Genomic DNA, 22,804 nt, shown 5'->3' on the forward strand with positions numbered 1-22,804 from the left:
ATGTATAATGTGGTGTCTTTATTTAAGAAATCCATAGACTATTTAATATTTAATCCTCATAGCAGTTCTGCAGTTTAGCTGCCTGGCCTCCCTGAATCTCGAATACTTCCAGACCATAATCTCCTACTCCCTACAGGCTGTGCCTGATTTCACCCTGACCCACTTCCCTAATCCATAAATCGAATGTTAGATTTATGCCTGTTATGGTCTACCAGAAAGTCCTACATCCTGCTGATATCAAGCAGAGAAGGTACCAGCCTTGAATGAGAGAAAAGCCAGATTCCTTTGCTTCTGCTGATTTGGGCTGCTGATCCCTCCTTGGGTCCTGATATATTTCCCTGCCCCCAATATCAACTTATCAATGCTGTAGCAAGATAACAATTCCATTACTTCAGTATTTATTTTACATGCTATCAAAATTTTATTTTGAAAGTGTGAAAAGTGAATGCCAGTTATGTCTGACTCCATAGAGTCCATGGAATTCTCCAGGCCAGAATACTGGAGTGGGTAGCCTTTCCCTTCTCCAGGGGATCTTCCCAACCCAGGGATTGAACCCAGGTCTCCCGCATTGCAGGCAGATTCTTTACCAACTGACCTAGAATTTGTAAAATAAAAAGCTCAAAGAAAGTAAATTATTTAATGTACTTTAAATTAAAAAACATACATTGTACAAACATTGGGAAAAATTAAACTTATAAAAGATAAACATTATAATACAAATTATTGGCAAATAAAAATTCATTAAGATAAATATTCAAAATACAACCTAAAAAGTATATAACAGCAAAATCTAATCAGTAATGGAAGTTGAAAATGAAAATATTATTTTCTCTTTTTAAAAACATGTGGCTTAAAAAAAAAATGAGTCAGTGGCATCATTGCATTGCAAAAATGTGTTCGTGTAAGCTTTTCTTGCTGCTGTAAAAGCTCTTTCTGGTGATTTTCTGACTACGCAGAAGAATGGTCTTGAGATAGTTAGGAGTTATCCCTAAATATGTTCCTTCAAATTTCACCTTCAAATAATTTTACCTCTTACTAGATGTTATGAGGAATTCTTATTTGAAAAACTCCTCCTCCCACGCCCATCCCAACAAAGACTGTAGGTCTTTTGTTATTAATAATAAGGTCTTTCCCACTCCACCCCAACCTCTGCCAAAGAAAACATTTGGTTTGTCTTCATCTTCTGCATTTGCATCATAGATATTTGCTGAATCTGACACAGAAGTCCTGTAATAATTTCCATACTGTCACATTCATATTCTACTTTTTCAGAAATCCTTTGAAGTGCAATAATAATTCTTTCTTCAATAGGCACTTTGCAGGACCACAATATAGTTGCTTATTGCTATTCACACAGGCCTGGAGCTGTCTAGACTTGTAGATTTTGCATCAGTTTGTCTTTTCACATAATTTGAATAATTGAACCATTGATCTTGCTCTCCAGATATTAATAACTCAAATTTCAGATTTAAGAAAAATTAAAATAGCACACCAAGAAATAAATGAATATTTTAGTACTTGAAAACAGTACAGCATATGGTAATACCACAACTTGGAATTCACTACTTCTTGTATTATGCACTCAGCAGGCTTTGAGGCTAGGGCTTCCATTTACAAAAAAGGAAAAAGGTGCTCAGGTAAGTGAAGTATTTATCAGCTAGCAAGTGCCAGTACTGAGATTTGAACCCAGTTCTTTGGACTCGAAAGTCAAAGTAGCTTTGACTATTTCTCAGCAAGTTACCTAGCCCTTTTGATATAAATGAACTCCATGCTTTCTACCCTTTGGGTGAAATAAGTGACTGACATTTTTTTCTCAGCAGAAACAATCACTTGGCTTAACACTGAGAGGCGTTTTCCTGAGGTGAGAGCTATCGAACACCGGAATGGGCTCTTGTAAAAGATTATACAATTTCCTCTTCTGTCACTCTTAAAATTAACCAAGATGAGGAGTTTTAAAATTTACACAGGTTCCAGATGACCTCTCAAGGTCTTTCTCATTCTATGATTCTGCAAGTCTATAAAAATTAAGGCAATTTAAATCTGAAGTCATTTACCCCAGTGTTTGGCCCTTTGGCTCTTTGTTATCTTACAAATGAAACATATGAATGACAGAACCGAGTGACTTGTCCCCCATATTTTTGAGCCTCGTGTAACCTCAGACTTTGTTCTCTGTTATGCCATTATCAAAGCATCCAGGTGGAAAGGGTATCTTGAGAAATTGGAAATAATCTTGGTTGTCTTTCCTCTATTTGCTCCCTTCATCTTTTTTTCTGTTTAATAAGCACAAAGTAAACACAGAACTGATTTTTTGTATTCTGAAATGTTATGAACATTAAGCTCTGAGTATTATCATGGGAATGCATTTCATTTGAACTCCAAGGAGACTTAATGTAATTTTTTTAAGGAAAACACCATTAGTAATGCTAGGGCCATTTCTCTTTGCCACGGTGGATCTAAAAGGCCTCCATCTGGCAGGCCAAAGTTTTCCAAAGCAGTTCAGATTTTTTTTCAGGTCCTCAAAGTGTCTGGAGAGCTAAGGTCTGACTACCCAGACAGCATTTTGAAAGATTTGAGATGGATTGGTTGTGGAAGTTTCTATCATTTGTCAATTACCTGCAATGTACCAGATCCTGTAGTGGCTGCTTCACATGGGTGTCTTCATTTAACTCAGACACTCCCACCAATTAGTATAGTCTCATTTGACTATTAAGCCAACTGTAGTTCAGAACACTTGAATGACTAACCTATTAGCATCCAGCCAGTAAGTGACCAAAAACCTGAGATTTGGATCTGGACCTTCTGGTTCTTGCACTCAGGCTCTGCCCACCACTGCATCTTGTCTCAGCATTTCTGCTCCTGGCCATTAGCCCTCATTCCTACATGTTTATGCCTGGATTCCCGGTCCAGACTTAAACTTGGTCAGATCTTTCCTTTCACTTGGTGGCCTGCCAACATTCTGTTCAGTTGGCTCAAAGATGATCTTGCTTGTTTCTTTTGAGAAGCCCCAACACATTTTATTCACAATTCATTAATCAGTCATTTCATAATCCTGCTGGACCCACTGCACCAACCCACAGTTGGGTGATGGTAATACAAAGAAGAGAGCTTCCCAGTGGTAGGGGATGATAATGACTTGGAGAAAAGATTGTTACAGGACAGTGTAGCTCATGGCAAAAAGAGGAATAAGTGTCACATGGAAATCTCTACCATTAACTTTGCCTGGGAAAATCTGGGAACACTTTCCAGAAGAGATGACATTGGAGCCAAGTTTTAAAGATGTTTGTGATGGACTGATTGCATTCCCCTAAAATCCATATGCCCTAATTTTCAATGTGACTACATTCGAAGACAGAACTTTTCAAGATGTAATCAAGGTTGAATGGAGTCTTATGCTAAGTCACTTCAGTCGTGTCTGACTCTGTGTGACCCCATAGACGGCAGCCCACCAGGCTTCCCCATCCCTGGGATTCTCTAGGCAAGACCACTGGAGTGGGTTGCCATTTCCTTCTCCAATGGAGTCTTATCGGTGGTACTTAATCCAATCTGATACCCTTATAAGAAGAGGAAATTTGGACACACAGAGAGACACCAGGGAGGCACAGGCACAGAGGAAAGACCATGTGAGGATCCAGCAAGGAGGAGGCCATTTGCAAGTCAAAGACAGAAGCCTCTGGAGAATCAAGACATGCAGACACCTGGATCTCAGACTTCCAGCCTCCAGGACTGTGAGATATACCCTTGGCTTGTTTAAGCCACTCAATCTACGGTATTTTGCTATAGCAGCCTGGACAAACTAATGCAGTGTTCCAAAACTCTTCTTTCTCTCTCTCACTTGAGTTGTTTTATCTCCTTGACAGTATTCTGCTCATACCTATCACACTTCCTGCTCTTCCCCTCCCTACCTCTGTAGCTCTCCAAAGGACCTGGTCATGTTTCTCTAAGGAATGATCTGCTACTGCTAAGCCACTTCAGTCATGTCCAACTCTGTGCAACCCCATAGACGGCAGCCCACCAGGTTCCCCTGTCCCTGGGATTCTCCAAGCAAGAACACTGGAGTGGGTTGCCATTTCCTTCTCCAATGCATAAAACTGAAAAGGGAAAGTGAAATTGCTCAGTCATGTCTGACTCTTAGTGACCCCATGGACTGCAGCCCACCAGGCTCCTCCGCCCATGGGATTTTCCAGGCAAGAGTACTGGAGTGGGGTGCCATTGCCTTCTGCAAGGAATGATAGGTAGATGGTTTCTCAGGTGAACACTCCAGCCAGTGGTCACATGAAATCCACATCAGTTTGTAAGTATTGATACTGGTAGGGCACAAACATAGATCCTGGCCATAAGAAATGTGTATTTTTCTGGTGTATTTTCTGTAATCTTTTCTAAAATAAGCTCAGAAGTTCTACAACGTGTAACAGTAAATGTGCTGCTTTTGTGAAATGCAATACAGAGCAGAGAACTGTTTGTAAGCATTTTATACCCGTTTCTGAAGATTTAATTACTTACATAATTTTATGCAATTTTACACATTTATGTTTTTAATCAAAGGTTTCAAATTGGTAAAAAACTATAAGAACTCTGTGAAACTAGAAAAATGCTATGGAGACACATGAAGAGAGATCAAATAGACTGTAATTAGATAAATGTATGTTCAGTCTCGGAATAGTGCTGGGCGCATTGGAAATACAAATGTTTGATGTAATATATTGCTTTGAGACAAAACAGAATCTCTCCAAACACAAAGACCCTCAGAAAATATTGAAGAAATGACTGAAAATTAGTTGAGTAAAAATTCATAAAAGTAGTGTGATAAAACTCCCAAATAAAATAATCAATAAGCTATAACATGTGAAAACAAAATTGAAAAGATAGGTTGCAAACGTGAGCACTGAACAGATATTTGATAATCTGTAAAACAGATTTTTTTGGAGTGACTCATACAAAGGCCATATATGCCAAGTAATGTAAGGGTTTGGTAACAGTTTTTGATTTACTATCTATCTTCCTAACATCTGATGAGGTGTAAGAGATGGGATCATATCTTTCTCATTTCGGCAATTTCAGGGTGGAGTACCCAGCACTAAGTAGGCACTAAATATATGTGTAATGAATGAAGGAAAGTATGAATGAATGATTGATTAAGATTCCTAGGCCAAGGAAGGAGTGGTAAGAAGCTCACAAAATCGGCTGCAGTGTCAGCCTCATTCCTGTCCATATCTGAACTACCCATTTCTTTGTGTCTTCCAGCTGTGACTTCAACCTGACCCCTTTATTAATAGCTCACACTTGTGCAGCACATGACAGTAAATACTTCTAACTTGTCAACTTATTGACTTTGACCCCTAGGTTTTAGGCAAAGTGAGGGTTATTATCCCCTTGCACACATGAAGAATCAGAAGCCCAGAGAGGCTGTGACTTGCTCAAGGTCACACAGCTTATGTTAGATAGAGTCAGGACTTATTTCCAGATCATCTCCATCCAAGCAGGTGTTCTTTTCACTGACTTGAAAGACTTGGGAAGATTCAAGCTGTCCACTCACCCTCCGTGGCTCTGCATGGTCCCATCACCTCCTATCTGCACCCAACATCAAGGGTTAAGATTAGACCATCCTCTAATATTAATGATCCCTCCAGTTGGCTCTCCATATACCTCTAAATGCCTTCACATTCATTAATAACTTTAATCACCACCACCATCCACTGCAGTGAGTATGGCTGTCCGCTATAATACATATGGAAATTTAGGCCACCGTAGTTTGTGACCCAGAAACACAACAGACTGGAAGGGAGCTCCCTCATCTCTGTAGAAACCTTCACCAGCTCTTCACTACTTCCCAAATGCAAATTCAGCCTTCTTGACTCTGCACACAGGATTGCTTCCCAAGCACAGATCCATGGAAGAGTAGTGAGCCTAATGGATAATAAAATTTTCCCTCGAGAAAAAAAAGGACATTAGAGTGAACTTTATGTAAATCTAAATGATCTGTTTTAAACCAATATCCTTTATTCTGATCATTTATTCTACCAGTGATGGGGTTAAATGACATTAGTGTCATAAAATTATGATGCTCGTAGTTGGTATTATTTTGTAAATGTTCCTGTTTAAAATGTCCCTATTAAGTTAAAGAGCTTGACTGAGCTTTAAAAAAGAAGCTGGCCTGTGCAATCCGGAAGATAGGACTTTTACACACAGCTAGGACTGATGTACAATTATAAGGTCTCTCCTTCTGACACACCCCTGTTCTGTTCTATGTCTCCACCCCCACCCTATCCTCCTCCCTCCTCTGATCTAGCAGCACCTGACCTAATCTTCTCTCTATTCCTTAAATTCTATGATTGCTTATGTCTTTGGGTCAGTCCCTGCTGATTACTCTGCCTGGAAAAATTTTCACCCTGCATGACATACCTTAAAGCTTCACTTTCTATTTAACTTCCCTCCCTTCTCTGAGACATTGCTAAACAGTTCTCCCAGGTGCTGGCTGAGTCCAGCGTGACATTTCCCCTTTCTTAGCAGGTTGATTGTTTCTCTATTTGCCCCTGCCATGAGACCTTGAGCCTCAGAAGGAGTCCTGGCCTTCCTTTCTTTTCTGTCCTACCCTTGTGCTGAGCCTGGTGGCTGACCCGTCACTGGTGGCTGAGAAAGAGGAAAGGAGATGGATGGAGCACGAGGAAGTATGAATAAAACAGACAAAAAGACAGAGAAAAAAAAATAAACAGAGAGGAAAAACAGATCCAGGGATAGAAAGACATAGAGAAAAGACATTGAGAAATAAAGAGAGAAAGAAAGAGGCAGAGGGAAAAGAGAGAGGTTGGGGGAGAAGAGAGGAAAAGAAATATGTTGTGGGAAAGAAGGATGGAGGAATAAACAGGAGAGGGAGGGCAAGAGGGAGAAAGGGATGGTAGGGAACGATTGCTGCTTGTCAGCAAACAGCTTCTGTCTGACATATTCCCTGGCTTCTCTGCCCCCGCTGCTGTTGAACACAGCAAACCCATCTTCTCAAGGCAAAAACACCTGCCTTGCCATCATCTGTCTTTAACACATGCAGGGGGCTCTGACTTGTTGCCCATTTTTCATCCTATAATTATTTGAATACATTTGCATTAAATTATATTTAGATTTTCATCATCTCTGCAATTTCCCAAGATAAAGAGAAAAATCTTCTTAAAAAATTAAAATGCTGTAGACAATGTATTTAACCTTAGAAAATTGGCAATTCATTAAAGAAAGCAAGCGTTTGCCACTTTAGCAAAAATATTTTATTCCAGAGCATAGTTTCTGCCAGTATCTGTATGAAAACTCTTGAGTGAGTTTTAGAAGGCTGTATTTTGACAAACTTAGCTCCAATTTTAAAAGGATTTTTTGGCTGGAAGTGTATATGCTTTTCTTAATGCAGTTTTTTTAGAATGCACCTTGATTTCATAAAGCTTCAACATTTTAAGGTACATAATGTCATTAAAAAAAAAAAAACTTTTGGCTTAAAAAATGTGAGTAAAGACATCCCTAGTGGTCCAGTGGTTAAGAATCCGCCTACTAATGCAGGGGACACAGGTTCGATCCCTGGTCCAGGAACGTTCCACATACTGTGGGGCAACTAAATCCATGCACCACAGTAACTGAGCCCACACACTCTGGAGCCCAAGAGCTGTAATTCCTGAGCCCTATGCACCTAGAACTGGTACTCCACAACAAGAGAAGCTCCTGCAAGGCAAGAGAAGACCCTGCACCGCAACCAGAGAGTCGCCCCCACTTGCCACAACTAGAGAAAGCCCAAGTGCAGCAGCGAAGCCCCAGCACAGCCAAAAATAAACAAATAAGCAAATGGGAGCAAAACTGGACATTTGCAACTCCATTCACAGAGGAAGAGAACTGTTGTTTCCTCATAATTGTTTTAGAAAACTGAACTATATTCAGTAATTGCCATGTGCCAGACAGTATTTTGTGAGTGCATGGCAGGAATTCTTCATTTACTCCTCCCAACAGACCTGGAAGGCTGATCACTGCCTCAGACCTCTCCTGGACTCCCTTCACCCTACAACAGAGATTGATTTCACTTCAGGGCACAGGCAGGTTTAGTAAGACAAGTCTTGGGAACACGCTGGAACTGGAGAATACAGATCCAGCCTCGGGGCATTTGAATCCTGATTTCTAATACGCCTGCCTATGGGCCGTGCTTAGTACCCTGTGTCATCCTTACCCCCACCTCGAGGGATGGAGAAAGAGGTGGCCTGAATCTGTTATTCAGTTTACAAGCCTGGCAACATCTTCCATGGAAGGAAGTAATAGTGTTAGTGATTCAGTCCTGTCCAACTCTTTGTGATCCCATGGACTATAGCCCACCAGGCTCCTCTGTCCAGGAATTTCCCAAGCAGGAATACTGGAGTGGGTTGCCCTTCTCTTCTCCAGGGGATCTTCCTGACCCAGGGATGGAACTTGGATCTCCTGCATTGCAGACAGATTCTTTACCATCTGAGCCACCATCTTCCTTATTCTTATTTTAAGAGAATGCCATTGATCCTCCCAACTTGGGTATTTCAGAACCATCCATTCTACTTTCCTGCAGCTTCTAAAGTAGCTGCACACAGTGCTCATGTTATTACAAGACCCTTAATTGTTATTAATTGCTGTTGGAGGTGATGATAATTAGCACGCTGTAATGAAGTGCTAGCCCACCATCCTGGCATGTGGATTTAACCTGTTCTTGTTTAAGGAGATGAACAAATTCGATAGAGACCTTCATGCCTTGGTGCTGAAGAAGAGGTGGGGGTGTACGAGTTAATCTGGGACCCCAAAGGCTCGGGCCACTTCTTCCTGGGAAGATCTGACTGCCTGCGGCCGGTGTCTTCCTGCTTCCTGTCAGCTCTTCCGGCTCCCCGCTGCCAAGCCGGCCTCACTTGATCAGAACAGCAGGCTCGTTTGATGACATGCCAGAGCAGGCTTCAGACACCGATTTCCATGCCTCCAATGACAAATACAAAGGGAAAAAAAGCAGCAATGATCGTTTAATAAATTTATTATGAAGACAAATGGCTCTTACATAAATCACCCTGCCTTGTTATTAAAAAACCTCACGTATTCAGACATGGAGACAACAAGGGTTAATTTCAAAATCATAGCAGCACAACCCCTGGGTGGCCTTAGGACAACCTGGAGTCATCTGCACAGCCTGAACCAGTGGGTCCCTCAGTGAGGTTTCCCAGAATGATGACAACCGTTAGTTCAGCCCCCCATGTGCTGCTTTTCTGGACTGTAAGATACAGAAAGTGAGAGTCACTCTGTGTTTGCTCACCACGTAGAAACTTCTAACAAACAATCCAAAGAGGGGTGGATTAGAAGTACACTGACAAGCAAAGCATTGTCTGTGTTCTTGGCAGGCATTTTGTTATCTACTGCACAGAGAAAATTTCATCTGGCCCTCTGTGTGTATGAAATTATATACAGGGGCAGATGACAGAGCAGCAAAATGCTTAAGAAATTGACTTTGGGATCAGGTATCCCTCGTTCAAGTCCAGAATCTACCTGACTACCTGTGTGGTCTTGGCCAAGTTATATAATCTTCCTAAGGCTTATCCCTTGGTCCATAAAACAGAATAGTAGCTACTATACAGATTCGTTGTTGTAAGGAATAAATTAGATAATATGTGATAAATACTGAGGAAATCCTCCATGTGTTATCATAAAGTTATTATTTCTTTACTTGACATGTGAAAAAACCCAAGCTCATCACAGATTAGTGTCTCATGCACAGACACACAGCTAATAGTGCAGCCTGGGTTCAAACGCCTACCTCAGTCCACCTCCTCCACCTTGGCCTAGACCCTAAGGATTTCCCTGGCAGTGGGCATTGCCAAGGTCTTCAGTGGCAGGATTTACTGAGGAAACTATGCCTTGCTCATTTACCTTCCTTTATTTCCAAACCAGGAATCTTCCTTCTTTCTTATATGCCCACTGGCTTCTCCTAATTAGTAGCAACATTTAACAGCCTCAAAATGCATCCTCAAAGATAAAGGATAACTGTTTCAGAAATTGATTACACCCATGCACACTCATCTTTATTCTGTTTTTGTTTCTGCTGTTGTGTGTGGGGTTTTTGTGTGTATGTATGTGTCTATGCAAGCGGTACTTCTTAATTTTTTTATTGTGGTAAAAGTCGCATTACATGAAACATACTATTTTAACCATATTTAACTCTGCAGTTCAGTGGCACCAAGTACATTCGCATTGTTGTACAACTCTCACCATCCTCCATCTCCCAATTTTTTCACCTCCATAAACTGAAACTCTGTCCCCGTTAAACACTAACTCTCCATTCCCCCTCCCCCTCACACACACTCCATGGCCCTTGGCATCTGCCAATGTATTAGGTTAGTGCAGAAGTAACTTCAGTTTTGAATTGTTGAACTTGGATACTGGAATGCATTCTTAAATAAATGTGCTTATGTTATACATCACATTAATGCACATTTCTCCCTTTGTGTTTTCTTGCTAATGACTTAGTACTTGCTGTTTATATTTATTTTAGACCAGGGAAATGATGTTAGACAAAAAGCAAATTTGAGCGATTTTCTTATTCAGGTTCAAAAAGGGTTGTAAAGCAGTGGAGACAACTCGCAACATCAGCAATGCATTTGGCCCAGGAACTACTATGAGTGTACAGTGCAGAGGTGGTTCAAGAAGTTTTGCAGAGACACGAGACTTGAAGATGAGGAAGGCAGTGGCTAGTGATTGGAAGTTGGCAATGACCAATTAAGAGCAATCATCAAAGCTGATCCTCTTACAACTAAACAAGAAGTTGCAGAAGAACTCAGTGTCAACCATTCTATGATCCTTTGGTATTTGAAGCAAATTAGTGAGGTGAGAAAGCTCTAAAAGCGGGTGCCTCCTGAGTTGACCGCAAGTCAAAAAATATCATTTTGAAGTGTCATCTCTTAGTCTCTGCAACAATAGTGAACCATTTCCTGATCAAATTGTGACATGTGATGAAAAGTGGATTTTATATGACAACCGGCAATGACCAGCTCAGTGGTTGGACCAAGAGGAAGCTCCAAAGTCCTTCCCAAAGCTAAACTGGCAACAACAAAAAAAAAGGTCCTGGTCACTGTTTGGTGGTCGGTTTCAATGCTTACAGCCAGCATTGGTCAATGAAAGGGCCCAATTCTTCTCCAGGACAACGCCCAACTGCATGTCGCACAACCAACGCTTCAAAAGTTGAGCTAGTTGGACTGCAAAGTTGTGCTTCATCCACCATATTCACCTGACCTCTCACCAAGCAAATGCCACTTCTTCAAGCATTTTGACAACTTTTTCCAGGGAAAATACTTCCACAACCAGCAGGAGGTTGAAAATACTTTCCATAAGTTTGTCAAATCTTAAAACATGGATTTTTATGCTATAAGAATAAACAAAGTTATTTTTCATTGACAAAAATGTGTTGACTGTAATGTTTCCTAGTCTGACTAATAATGGTGTATTTGAGCTGAGTTGTAATGATTTAAAATTTAAAACCAAACAAATACTGTTGCTGTGTTTCTAAGAAGATATTTGAGTATGGACCCCTGCCTTCCCAACCCTTGTTTCTTATCATGTATTTTGGCTGCACTCATCTGGGTGACCTCCAGGACTGCTAAAGACATTTGCTCTTGGACCTAAGCCTACTGCTGTGTGTGTGCATGTGCTAAGTCACTTCAACCATGTTGGACTCTTCGACCCTATGGACTGTAGTCTGCCAGACTCCTTTGTCCACGGGATTCTCCAGGAAAGAATACTGGAGAGGTCTGCCATGCCCTCCTCAGGGCCTCCTGGTGGAGAGAACCTAAACTTTTGTTCCATGTCTGCGTCTCTATACACAAATAGCTCAAGAAAAGTATGCTGACGATTGAATTTGTTCAAACAACTAGTTAGTTCAGCAAACATCTCAGTAAAGACATACTTGAGGGCCTATTCTGTGTCAGGCAATGCACTTGGCAGCGAAACCATGCAAATGAGGGAAGCGCCCCCACAATGAAACTGGTTTGTGTTCGCCTTCTGAGGCAAGTCCATCACAGTCCCTGTCAGCATTGAGACTCTCACTTAACACCAAAGAGCTGCAACCATTCTGCATGTAATAAGCATTTATTGAGCGCCTACAGTACTGGGATGCCTGCCAGGTATAGGAGAGACGGCAGTGGTGGATCATACTCAAACCTTGCATGGAGGGAGGTATGGAATCACTTAGTGTGAATGTCCTCAGACAAAACGCATCCAGGGAGCACCTCAGTCTCCCTCTCAACCCTCAGCAGGGATTGGAACCTCTGGGTGAGCCCCACCCTTGTTCTGAAATTTCAAAAGTAATGATGAGTATGACCCAGCAATCCCACTGCTGGGCATACACACCAAGGAAACCAGAATTGAAAGAGATAGATGTACCCCAATGTTCATTGCAGCACTGTTTATAACACCTGTCCTGCATGGAAGCAATCTAGATGTCCATCAGCAGATGAACGGATAAGGAAATTGTGGTACATATACACAATGGAATATTACTCAGCTATAAAAAAATGCATTTGAGTCAGTTCTAATGAGGTGAATGCCTATTATACAGAGTGAAGTAAGTCAGAAAGAGAAACACCAATACAGTATATTAACGCATATATATGGAATTCGGAAAGACGGTAACGACAATCCTATATGCAAGACAACAAAAGAGAAACAGATGTAAAGAACAGACTTTTGGACTCTGTGGGAGTAGGCGAGGGTGGGATGATTTGAGAGAATAGCACTGAAACATGTATATTACCATATGTGAAATAGATGACCAGCCCAAGTTCAATAGGATGATTTGAGAGAATAGCACTGAAGCATGTACATTACCATATGTGAAATAGATGACCAGTCCAAGTTCGATACATGAAGCAGAGCACTCAAAGCCAGTGCTCTGGGACACCCCAGAGGGATGGGGTGGGAGGAAAGTGGAGGGGAATTCAGGATGGGGGAACACATGTGCACCCGTGGCTGATTCAAATCTATGTATGCCAAAAATCACCATAATATTGTAAAGTAATTGGCCTCCAATTAAAATAAATAAATTAATTTTTAAGAAATAAAAGGAATGATAGGAAGAGGGAGCACTCTTCAGTGAAGAGACTAGCTTGTCATTCCCTCTCAAGTGCAATAATATTGTTGAGGCAAAGAAAGACCTTTTATGTTTTTCAGGCCAATCCACACCCCGCTTTAACACATACACACACAGTCTCTCATACACACACACATAAATGCACTCTCTCTGCTATTCACACACAAGCTCGTTCTCTGTCCTATACAGAAACACACACACAAAACCAAGCCTTTGAACCCCAGACAGAAGGTGGGTGTGAGAAACCAGGACAGTCTGTGCATTGTCTTGTCAGGAGGAAACAGCAATCTAGAGCAGAAGGCCCTGCCAACAAAAGCCCTGCCTTCTCTGTTGCTGCTGACTTGGAGGAGCAGGTGTGTCTGCCGGGCTGCCCCTCCCCACTTCTAGACCTGGAGCCTGCGGCGATGCCGCTGCGGCCCTCTCCTCCCGTCCTGCCTGGCTCTGTCCCCTCAGATGGGGTCCCTTTATTCATCCCCACCGCCACAGGGCTGAGAGGGAGGCAGGGACAGCTGCTGGGTGTCCTCGGGTGTGAGGTCCTGCATTTCACCCCCAGGACAAACCTAAGAAGCTTAGCTTCGTTTTACAGATGAGGAAACTGGGACTCAGGCCAGAGGATGTAACAAGAACACCCTGCTTGTGGCAGAACTTGGATCTTCTTTCAGACCTGCCTGACCCAGATCCTCTTCTTGACCTCTCCATAAGAAATTCCGGGAGGAGAAAAGGGAGGTTCCAGAAGTGAAGTTGAGAGTAGCCTAGTTTAAAAAAAAAATCAGTCATTTTGTTGAATTAGAATTTTGTAACATTAACCTTATACAAAGCTAGCATGTTCTTTGGAGTCCTGGAAATAAACCTGGAGGGTAGGGACTGGTCTTTCTTATTTGATTCTATAAATATTGTTTGAGTGAAGAGATCCTTCCCTCCCCACCTCATGTCTATCTGTATAAGAGGGTGGATTGCAAACTCACCATCTACTGGAGAACCGTAAGGCCTTGTGTGAAAAGCTTAGCCTCTTTCCAGGTCAAGCACCACTTCTGTAAGGCCCCACCCTGGCTCACTGTCTCTCTCTCTTAGCAGAGGTCAGAGAAACATTCCCAGCATCTCCTTTATTAATAACCTTGAAGACAAGTCCACAAGTCTACTTTTAAATGAGTGACTGCTGGTCCCTCTTAGAGGCAGACAGATAATAACTAAGTCACAAGTGAAGGGAACACAAGGATTCTGGGATCTATCAAGCTCTCCAGCCATTGTCCTCGTCACCAACTTGATCCTCTCTTGCTGGGATGATGTCTGGTGGAATTCTTCCCCTGTTCTGTCTCAGGGTGGAGCTCACTAATTCTCAGGCCTCAGTCTGAACCCACGTTGCTCTGGACCCAGCTCTGCTTTCCTCTCTCCTTGAAATGCTCCCTTACCTCCATTTTCCAAGGAGGAAGCTTGGCCTTCTAATAAAACCGGGATTATCCCTCCTGAGATTTTGGCCAGGTTACCCCATCTGTTTGACTCTGATTCTTTATCCATAAAATGGGGGAAGGGGCTTACTAGCCCCATAAGATTGTAGTTAGATGACAGAGGTTAAGGTAAAGGATGTTCCCAACACAGCACTGCACAGGGCAGGGACTCAATAAAAGTGACTTCACTCCCTTATTCCCTTTTTTCTCACTTCATAGCACTGTCTCTTTCCACCAGTGTTTCGCTAACTGGTACATAGATGCTTGTCCTGTTCCATGAAAAAGAAAAGGCTCTGGAACCACTATACATCATATTCCTATTCTACAGGATATTAACACTTTAGGTTCTGCGGAGTCCTACATTAAATAAATCAGTTTAACCCATTTTTTCTCAATTAGACTTGACAAGATGAGCACGTTGTTTGTTTAGAAAATAACAGAGCACACTGTATGTGTTTTTACCAACGTAAATGTATTTAGTTCCCACAGCAACTCTCTAAGGGGAGATGTTGTTACCTTCATTTTAAATATGATGGAACTATGGCATAGAGCAGTGAAACATTTTGCTCAAGGTCATAACAGTTGTTATAGAGCCAGGGTTGCATTGCAGTCTGCCTCCAGAATCTAAACTCTTTTTAAAAATATGTTATTTATTTATTTGGTTGTGTTGGGTCTTAGCTGTGGTGTGTGGGGTCTTCACTGTGACATGTGGGATCTTTCATTGTGGGGTGCCAGCTCCCCAGTTGTGACACATGGGCTTTATAACTGTGGTGCCTGGGCTCAGATGCCCCACAGCATATAGGATCTTAGTTCCCCAACCAGGGATCGAACCCAAAACTCCTGTGCTGGAAGGCAGATTCTTAACCACTGAACCACCAGAGAAGTCCCCAGAATCTAAACTTTATCACTCTGCTCAGCTGCCTTTCCAGTTGAACACACACACACATACACATATATATCAATCTCACAATTTAAAATAATAATGTTATTATTCATAAAATAACAACCCCATGGACTGTAGCCTACCAGGCTCCTCTGCCCATGGCATTCTCCAGGCAAGAATACTGGTGTGGGTAGCCAATCCCTTCTCTAGGGGATCTTCCTGACCCAGGGATCAAACCTGGGTCTTCTGACGTGCAGGCAGATTCTTTACCATCTGAGCCAGCAGGGAGGCCTTAATTCCAGAAGATGTAGTTTAAGAAAGGCTGCCTGGGACTCTTCTGCTACCAGATCTCTGCCATCTCCATCAATTGGTCCCACCACAGAACCTAGCACCATCCAAGCCCCCCCACCCCAGTGACAGCTGCATTGCTTTAGACCCCAGCTCCTCTCATGGGAGAAAGCAAAGTGCCAGCACCTGAGAGCTCCTTCCCTGCCTCGTCTTTACTGAAACATTCCCTGGCCAGCCCTGAGGGAAGCCTTCCCTACCAGTTTGCTACTCCTCGAGCGTGGCGCTCTTTCCCGTCTCAGTGAGTCTTGCAATGTAGATGGGTTTTTTCTTTCCTTTTCCCCAGAATGGTCTCCTTCCTGGAGTCCTCTGTTCCTATGAAGAAGTCCTTCAGTTGGTCCTGCTGTGCACCACACTCTTACCCCTTGGGTCTAATCATCATGAAGTGCTTTTGCAGGTAAAATGAGAAGTTGGGTTGATGTGGAAATTCCCAGATACTTAGATAGCATGTCCTGAATGCCCAGTTTTGTACTGGGAGACTGGAACCCAGTAACTGGTCTTTTTCATGGCAGAGGACCATCCTGAATAGAGTGCAGAAGGTGAGTCTTGGGAAAACTAGACTTGGATATTTCTCTAACACAAGTAACTCTTTGCTCTCTGCTTCCTTACCTCATATCACAACACAAGGTCAAGTCTCCTATGAAGGGTCACCTTTTATAAAATATCACCAAAGGAAGGGACCTTAGCAATGTTCTAAACAGATTTTCTCTCCAATGCCAACAGTCATGGACTGGAAGTATTGCTTGACCTGCCATGGTAACACTTTTAAGACTGAGTTTCAAGGGTAAGGATATTGTGATCCATTTAGTAGCGTATATCTAGTGACTGGTCTTAGTTTGGATTCTGTAGAAGTCAAGTTTGAGACAAGGATTCTTGGAGAAGCAATCTACTGAGGGAAGGCTCCCAGGAGAAGGGGAGAGAGGAGAGCAGGCTGGAGAAAGGGGAGACAGCTAAGCAAGGATGTGGGCTCAACTGAGGACTGGCTGCACGCTGGAGCATGAATGGAGGCCAGGGGACTGACCTCTTATGTGCTGGCTGTCGGCATGGGCTGTGGCCAGTAGGGGTGGTGATGGCAAACAACCTCCCAGCCTGATGGCTCTCCCCAGCAGACAGCTATTCTAGAGGGAAGGGAGTAGCTGTGAGTCAATAGCAGCCAACACTCAGCAGCTGGGAGGTATGTGCACCCGCCCAGTAAAGGGCGTCTGGGCAGGGCACCAAGAACACTACTGGTACACAGCGAGAGAACAATGGTCCCCTGGCTGGTTAGCATCCTTCATATAGCCCAGCCAGCTCATTTTACAGGCGAGAATCTGATGCCCAGGAAGAAGAGCTGACACTGTGACTTCTATACTACTTCTTTTCCACACTCCCCGAGTCTTCCGTGGTCTGACCCTGCACCAACTCTAGTCTTCTGCCGTGCTCAGAGCCCAGCTGACATTCCAGTCCTGCCTTTGCCTGGGTCCTAAGGCTTCAGGTCCTTCTCTAGCTGGCATGCTTTTACTCCTGCTTCTCCTTCTGTAGCAGCCTGCAAAATACCTTACCTTTCTCTACTGAGCAATTCTAGATAACATGCAGCCTCATTTCATAACAGGAGGTCTCTCATAGGTTGCCTGTAGGGTGTTTTGTCCCTTTAAAACCATCTGAAAAGCTTTGTAATCTCAGATGGAGCTCACAGATGACCTATAATGCCTGCACTGCCACTATGGATCTCCTATAAGTATTTATAAAACATGATAGATTTCTTGTAGAATCTCACAGATTACCTATGATAGCTGCACCACGGTCAGTAGTCATCCATTCAACTATTTATTATGTGCTTATTCTATGCCCAGCCATGTTGTGGAAAAACCAGGTGAATAAACCTTACAAGGTCCCTGCCCTTATTCTAAGCAGAATAGGGGTTGCCAATACACAGAGTACTAATAAATAATTTCAGGTGGCATTAAGTGTCCTTGAGAGTGACTGGGGCAAAGATTCAAAATTCATAGATCAAGGAAAGGCTTCTCTGTAGAGATAACACTTGAGGTGAGATCTGAACCATGGGAAACAACCCTCCTCAGGAAGGTGTTAGAAAAGGGTCTTCCATAAAGGAGAAACAACTGATAATAGCCCCAAAGCAGGAATGAGCTTGACATACTTGAGGATCAAAGAGAGTGTCAGGGTGTCGAGGAAATGGTGAGTGAATAGAGAGTGGGGCAAACACACTGAGCAAGGACTAGGAGTCGAGAAAGAAAAGCCCTCAAGGAACACACACTCTGCTTCCCATCATCACTTGTAGGTAGTAGTAGTAAGCAACCTTACAGATCACCTGTGGATATTTACGGCCACCCATTTCAGTGGGAACTTATGGTACTGCTTCAGTCCTAAGAGATGCCCACCAGAATCAGCGGTGACGACAGTCTTTCATTGTGAAAGGAACATGATATATCATCTCAAATTACTTGGGTCATTAGAGATGACTGGTAAGTTCTTACAGTCTCAGAATAGGTCCATTCATCTGTACTCATAGGCAAACAATTTGGGGCGCATCTACCTACTAATACTAGCCTCACAGATAACCTAAAGTCATAGTGCTTCCATTGTAGACCCCTCAGAGGCTTTTCAGTTGCTAAAGCTTGCGACTGAAATGTGTTTGCAACACCGCTAGGAATTACTTGGAAATTATATTTAAAGCCAAAGATATCCTCAAAGAACAATTTTTGAGTCAGTTTTCTCTCTTTTATTGATTAAAATGGGAAATTAATTTAAAAAAAAAAAACACAAGTATTTGGTAGCCCCAGTAGGGATTAGGTACAGCTCTAAGTGACAGAAGACCCACAGTAATACTGGTTTAAACAAGATAGAAGACTCTCATAGAAAAGTCTGAAGTCAACAATCCATGGGCCCAATTTGGCAGTTTCACTCTGGGAAGTCCTATGGGATCCAGGCTCTTTTCATCTTCCTGGAAGTTCTGCTACCAAGATAGCTCTCCAATCACTACATCCACATTCCAAGTAGCAGGACAGAAAAAGAAGGGGTTAAAAGGCAGAGGGTGCGTGCTTAGTTTTTGTGGAATGTTTCAAGAAACTATTTCAATACATTTCTGTGCTGTGTACTGTCAGTCAGAAGTTAGTCACATGGCCACATTGCTGCAAGAAGGCTGTAAAATGAAGCCTTCATTCTTGATGCTCATGTACCTGGTGGAATATTCTCTCACTAAAGAGAGAAGGGGATAATGAGGAGCAATCAATAGACTTTATTACACCTGCTATGGGCACAACTCATGTCACAAAATTCACATTAGTAGAAATGCCCAACCCAGTGATTGCTAACCCTAGCAAGTTAAGAAACAAAACAAAACAGTAAAACTAAATTTAAATGGGGGAAGGAGCCCAAAATAGTGTTGTCAACATATCATTTTTCCTCTGTGGACATGAAAGCAACTGAAGCTTTTTAGCTACCATCATCACATCATAAATAAAGAAGATTGTCACACACACACACACACACACACACACACACACAAGATCTTTAAAAATATTGGAGTAAATTTAGCTTTCGGTAAGGAGGTGGGATAAACTCTTTCTTTGTTGTTTCACTGCAAGGCAGCAGAAACTTCATCATGGGCCGCTATTATTAAATGATGCTTCAACCTGAAAGCATTTCTTTAAGACAGTATGATCATTTCTGTTTCTAAAAGCATCCCCGAAGTTATAATAATCATGACCATTTATGATTTAGAGCACATTTGTTGCTTAGAGCACAAACCATTAACCGATAGACCTCGAGCCGGATTCTATTCATAGATGATGTCTTTGACCTTATCAGTATTTTTTTTAATTTGTTGTCAACATGTAAAGCTTAAGAGATTGCACATTAAAAAACAAAACAAAACTGTAGTTCTTGCTTCTCTTGAAAAGTGGGAGGCATTGGCACGGGGCCTTGTTTCCACATGAGCACCCCCCCAGCTGGCTATAGCTCTGTAGCAGCTGTCTCTTTAGATAGGAGTGTGCTTGCCAGTTCATTACAGGTCCCACCTGGCTGGTGCCTCATCTTTCTGCTACCTGCCAGGCCCCTGTGGACATCTGAGCTGGTGACTCCAGGCAAGAATTGCTCATGTGCTGGTTTTGTATATGTACTTATAAACGTCACATCCGGTGGTCATGTATGGATGTGAGAGTTGGACTGTGAAGAAAGCTGAGTGCTGAAGAATTGATGCTTTTGAACTGTGGTGTTGGAGAAGACCTTTGAGAGTCCCTTGGACCTGCAAGGAGATCCAACCTGTCCATCCTAAAGGAAATCAGCCCTGGGTGTTCATTGGAAGGACTGATGCTAAAGCTAAAACTCCAATACTTTGGCCACCTCATGCAAAGAGTTGACTCATTGGAAAAGACCCTGATGCTGGGAGGGATTGAGGGAGGGAGGAGAAGGGGAAGACAGAGAATGAGATGGCTGGATGGCATCACCGACTCAATGGACATGAGTTTGGGTAAACTTCAGGAGTTGGTGATAGACAGGGAGGGCTGACATGCTGCGATTCATGGGGTCGCAAAGAGTCGGACACAACTGAGCGACTGAACTGAACTGAACTGAAACGTCACATCAACCTGAAAGTATGCTATATCCCCCCTCCCCTCTTTTTTTTTTAAGATCGAAGAACAGAGAGGTGGGGACAGCTTGGCCAAGACAAAAGCACTAATAGCTGCCCATCTGGAATTTGGACCCAAGCCTCACTGGCTCCTAGGCCCCAGGTGTGTGTTCTGCTGGGCTGCCCCACCTTCCTATGACCCACATCTCTGTCAACCCTCAAATAGGTAGAATTATTCATGCCATCTGGGTTAGAAGACTTCATTAGAATTAGCTGAGAAAAAAAAAATGTGAATTTCCTCTTTCTCTTGCAGTATTCTTTTAGACTCCTTTTTATTTTTATTTTTGAGGGAGAAAAAAAAAATCCCAGGGAAGGAAGGATGGTTCAGAGGAGCCCAGACCCATCTATCATGCAGACACAGCATGCATTTAAACAGCTCTGAGAACATAAATTGGTTACTTAATCGGCCCTGGCTAATCCATGGAGTGCAGAAGCCAAAGTGCATTATGGGAAGCAGCTTCTGCACATGGGGCCAGCGCATCCAGCAGGTCCCGGGGCAGCTGCTGAGGGAGGCTCCACGCCTCCACCCTCTCCCAGCTCCCAGTGCCTCATGGGTAGGAGTTTTCAGAGCATTAGGAGGCGCTGGGTCTTTTCATCAGAGATGCAGTTCTGAAATGGAATGTGAATAAAATTCATGCGTGTCTTTGAGCTTCTTTTCAGTCACAACTGAACTTTTTTTACTCATAGCTGCATTCTGGGAACTTCCAGTCAGATATGGAAAAGTGAAACGTCCGACCTCCTGTGTCCTCAACACACACCATCCACTTTTCATTTAAAAGACAGTGTGCATTGGAAACATGTTTAACCATGACTATGTCAACTCTTTCCAGATCATTTGTCTTGACAAATGCACTGTTTGTTGAGTTGACCGCTATGTGACAGGCAGGAATGAGAATGGGCCTGTGGGTGCAATAGGTAGGAACCTTGCCCTCAGGCGACTGTCAGCCTAGTATGGGAGACACAAAAAAATGTTCATGGGTTTTTTTTTTTTTTTTTTTGTAGTTTTTGTTGTTGTATCTCTTTTCTCTTTCTTAAATTTAATTTTTATTTTTTATTAGAGTGTAGTGTCTTTACAATGTTGTGTTAGTTTCAGGTGTACAGCAAAGTGATTCAGTTATGCCTATGTCTTCTTCAGTCACTAAGTTGTGTCTGACTCTTTGCAACCCTGTGGACTACAGCACACCAGGCTTCCTTGTCCTCCAGTATCTCTTGGAGTTAGCTCAAGTATATGTCCATTGAGTCTGTGATACTGTCTAACCATCCCATCCTCTGCAGCCCCCTTCTCCTTTTGCTTTCAATCTTTTTCCAGCATCAGGGTCTTTTCCGAGTCAGATCTTCATATCACGTGGCCAAACTTTTGGAGCTATGAAAGTGAAAGTGAAAGTCGTTCAGTCATGTCCAAGTCTTTGCGACCCCATGGACTATACAGTCTATGGAATCCTCAAGGCCAGAATATTGGAGTGGGTAGCTTTTCCCTTCTTCATGGGATCTTCCCAACCCAGGGATTAAACCCGGGTCTCCTGCATTGCAGGTGGATTCTTTACCAGCTGAGCCACAAGGGAAGCCCTATCTATTCATATATCTATTCTTTTTCAGATTCTTTTCCCATATAGGTTATTACAGAATGTAGAGTTCCCTGTGGTATACAGTAGGTCCTTGTTGATTATCTATGTTATATATACTAATGTATATATGTTAATACCAAATCCTAATTTATCGCTCCCAGATCACTCATGTTTTTATTCATTGATTCAACAAAGGGTTTTGAATCCTATCATCTAAGCACCCTGCTAGGTACTAATCCCTGTTTTCATGAAATATACAGCCTAATAGAGGGTGAGGGAATATTGTATTAGCTACCTGGGGCCACTGTAACAAAACACCACAAACTCTGTGGCTTAAAAAAAAAAAACAACCATGAATTTAACAGGGGTGTCTTCCAAGCCTACTGTGTGCTCACAATGAAAGATAATTAGCAAACCTGTAAGGTCAAGAGTGCTCAGTCCACGAGGAAGAGCAGGTCACTGGTGACAAACTGCTACGAGTGAATAAAGGGCTGAGAATCAGGAGTTTTGGACACACAGGGAGCCCTTTCTAGGGGAACACAGCAGAGGAGGAATCTGAGCCCAGGGCCCAGCACTTCCTGGATACCCAAGGGGTGCCTCATTCATGCCACCACTTATAAAGAGCACCAAATTTACTCCTTCCAGAATTCTGTTTGTCCAGACTACATTATTTTTAAAATAAAGCAATTTCAAACAAACTGATCTTAAGTTTGAGATGTGTGCAGAAATGACTAGACAAGATGTTTTAACATCTGGAGTGTAAAAACCTGGTGGGGTCTGTGTTTCCAAGTTAATTTTTTGACATAATGCTCAAACTTTTGCAAAACATGTTGTTAA

Source organism: Capricornis sumatraensis, chromosome 2, assembly GCF_032405125.1.
Source record: "Capricornis sumatraensis isolate serow.1 chromosome 2, serow.2, whole genome shotgun sequence".
Lineage (NCBI taxonomy): Eukaryota > Metazoa > Chordata > Mammalia > Artiodactyla > Bovidae > Capricornis > Capricornis sumatraensis.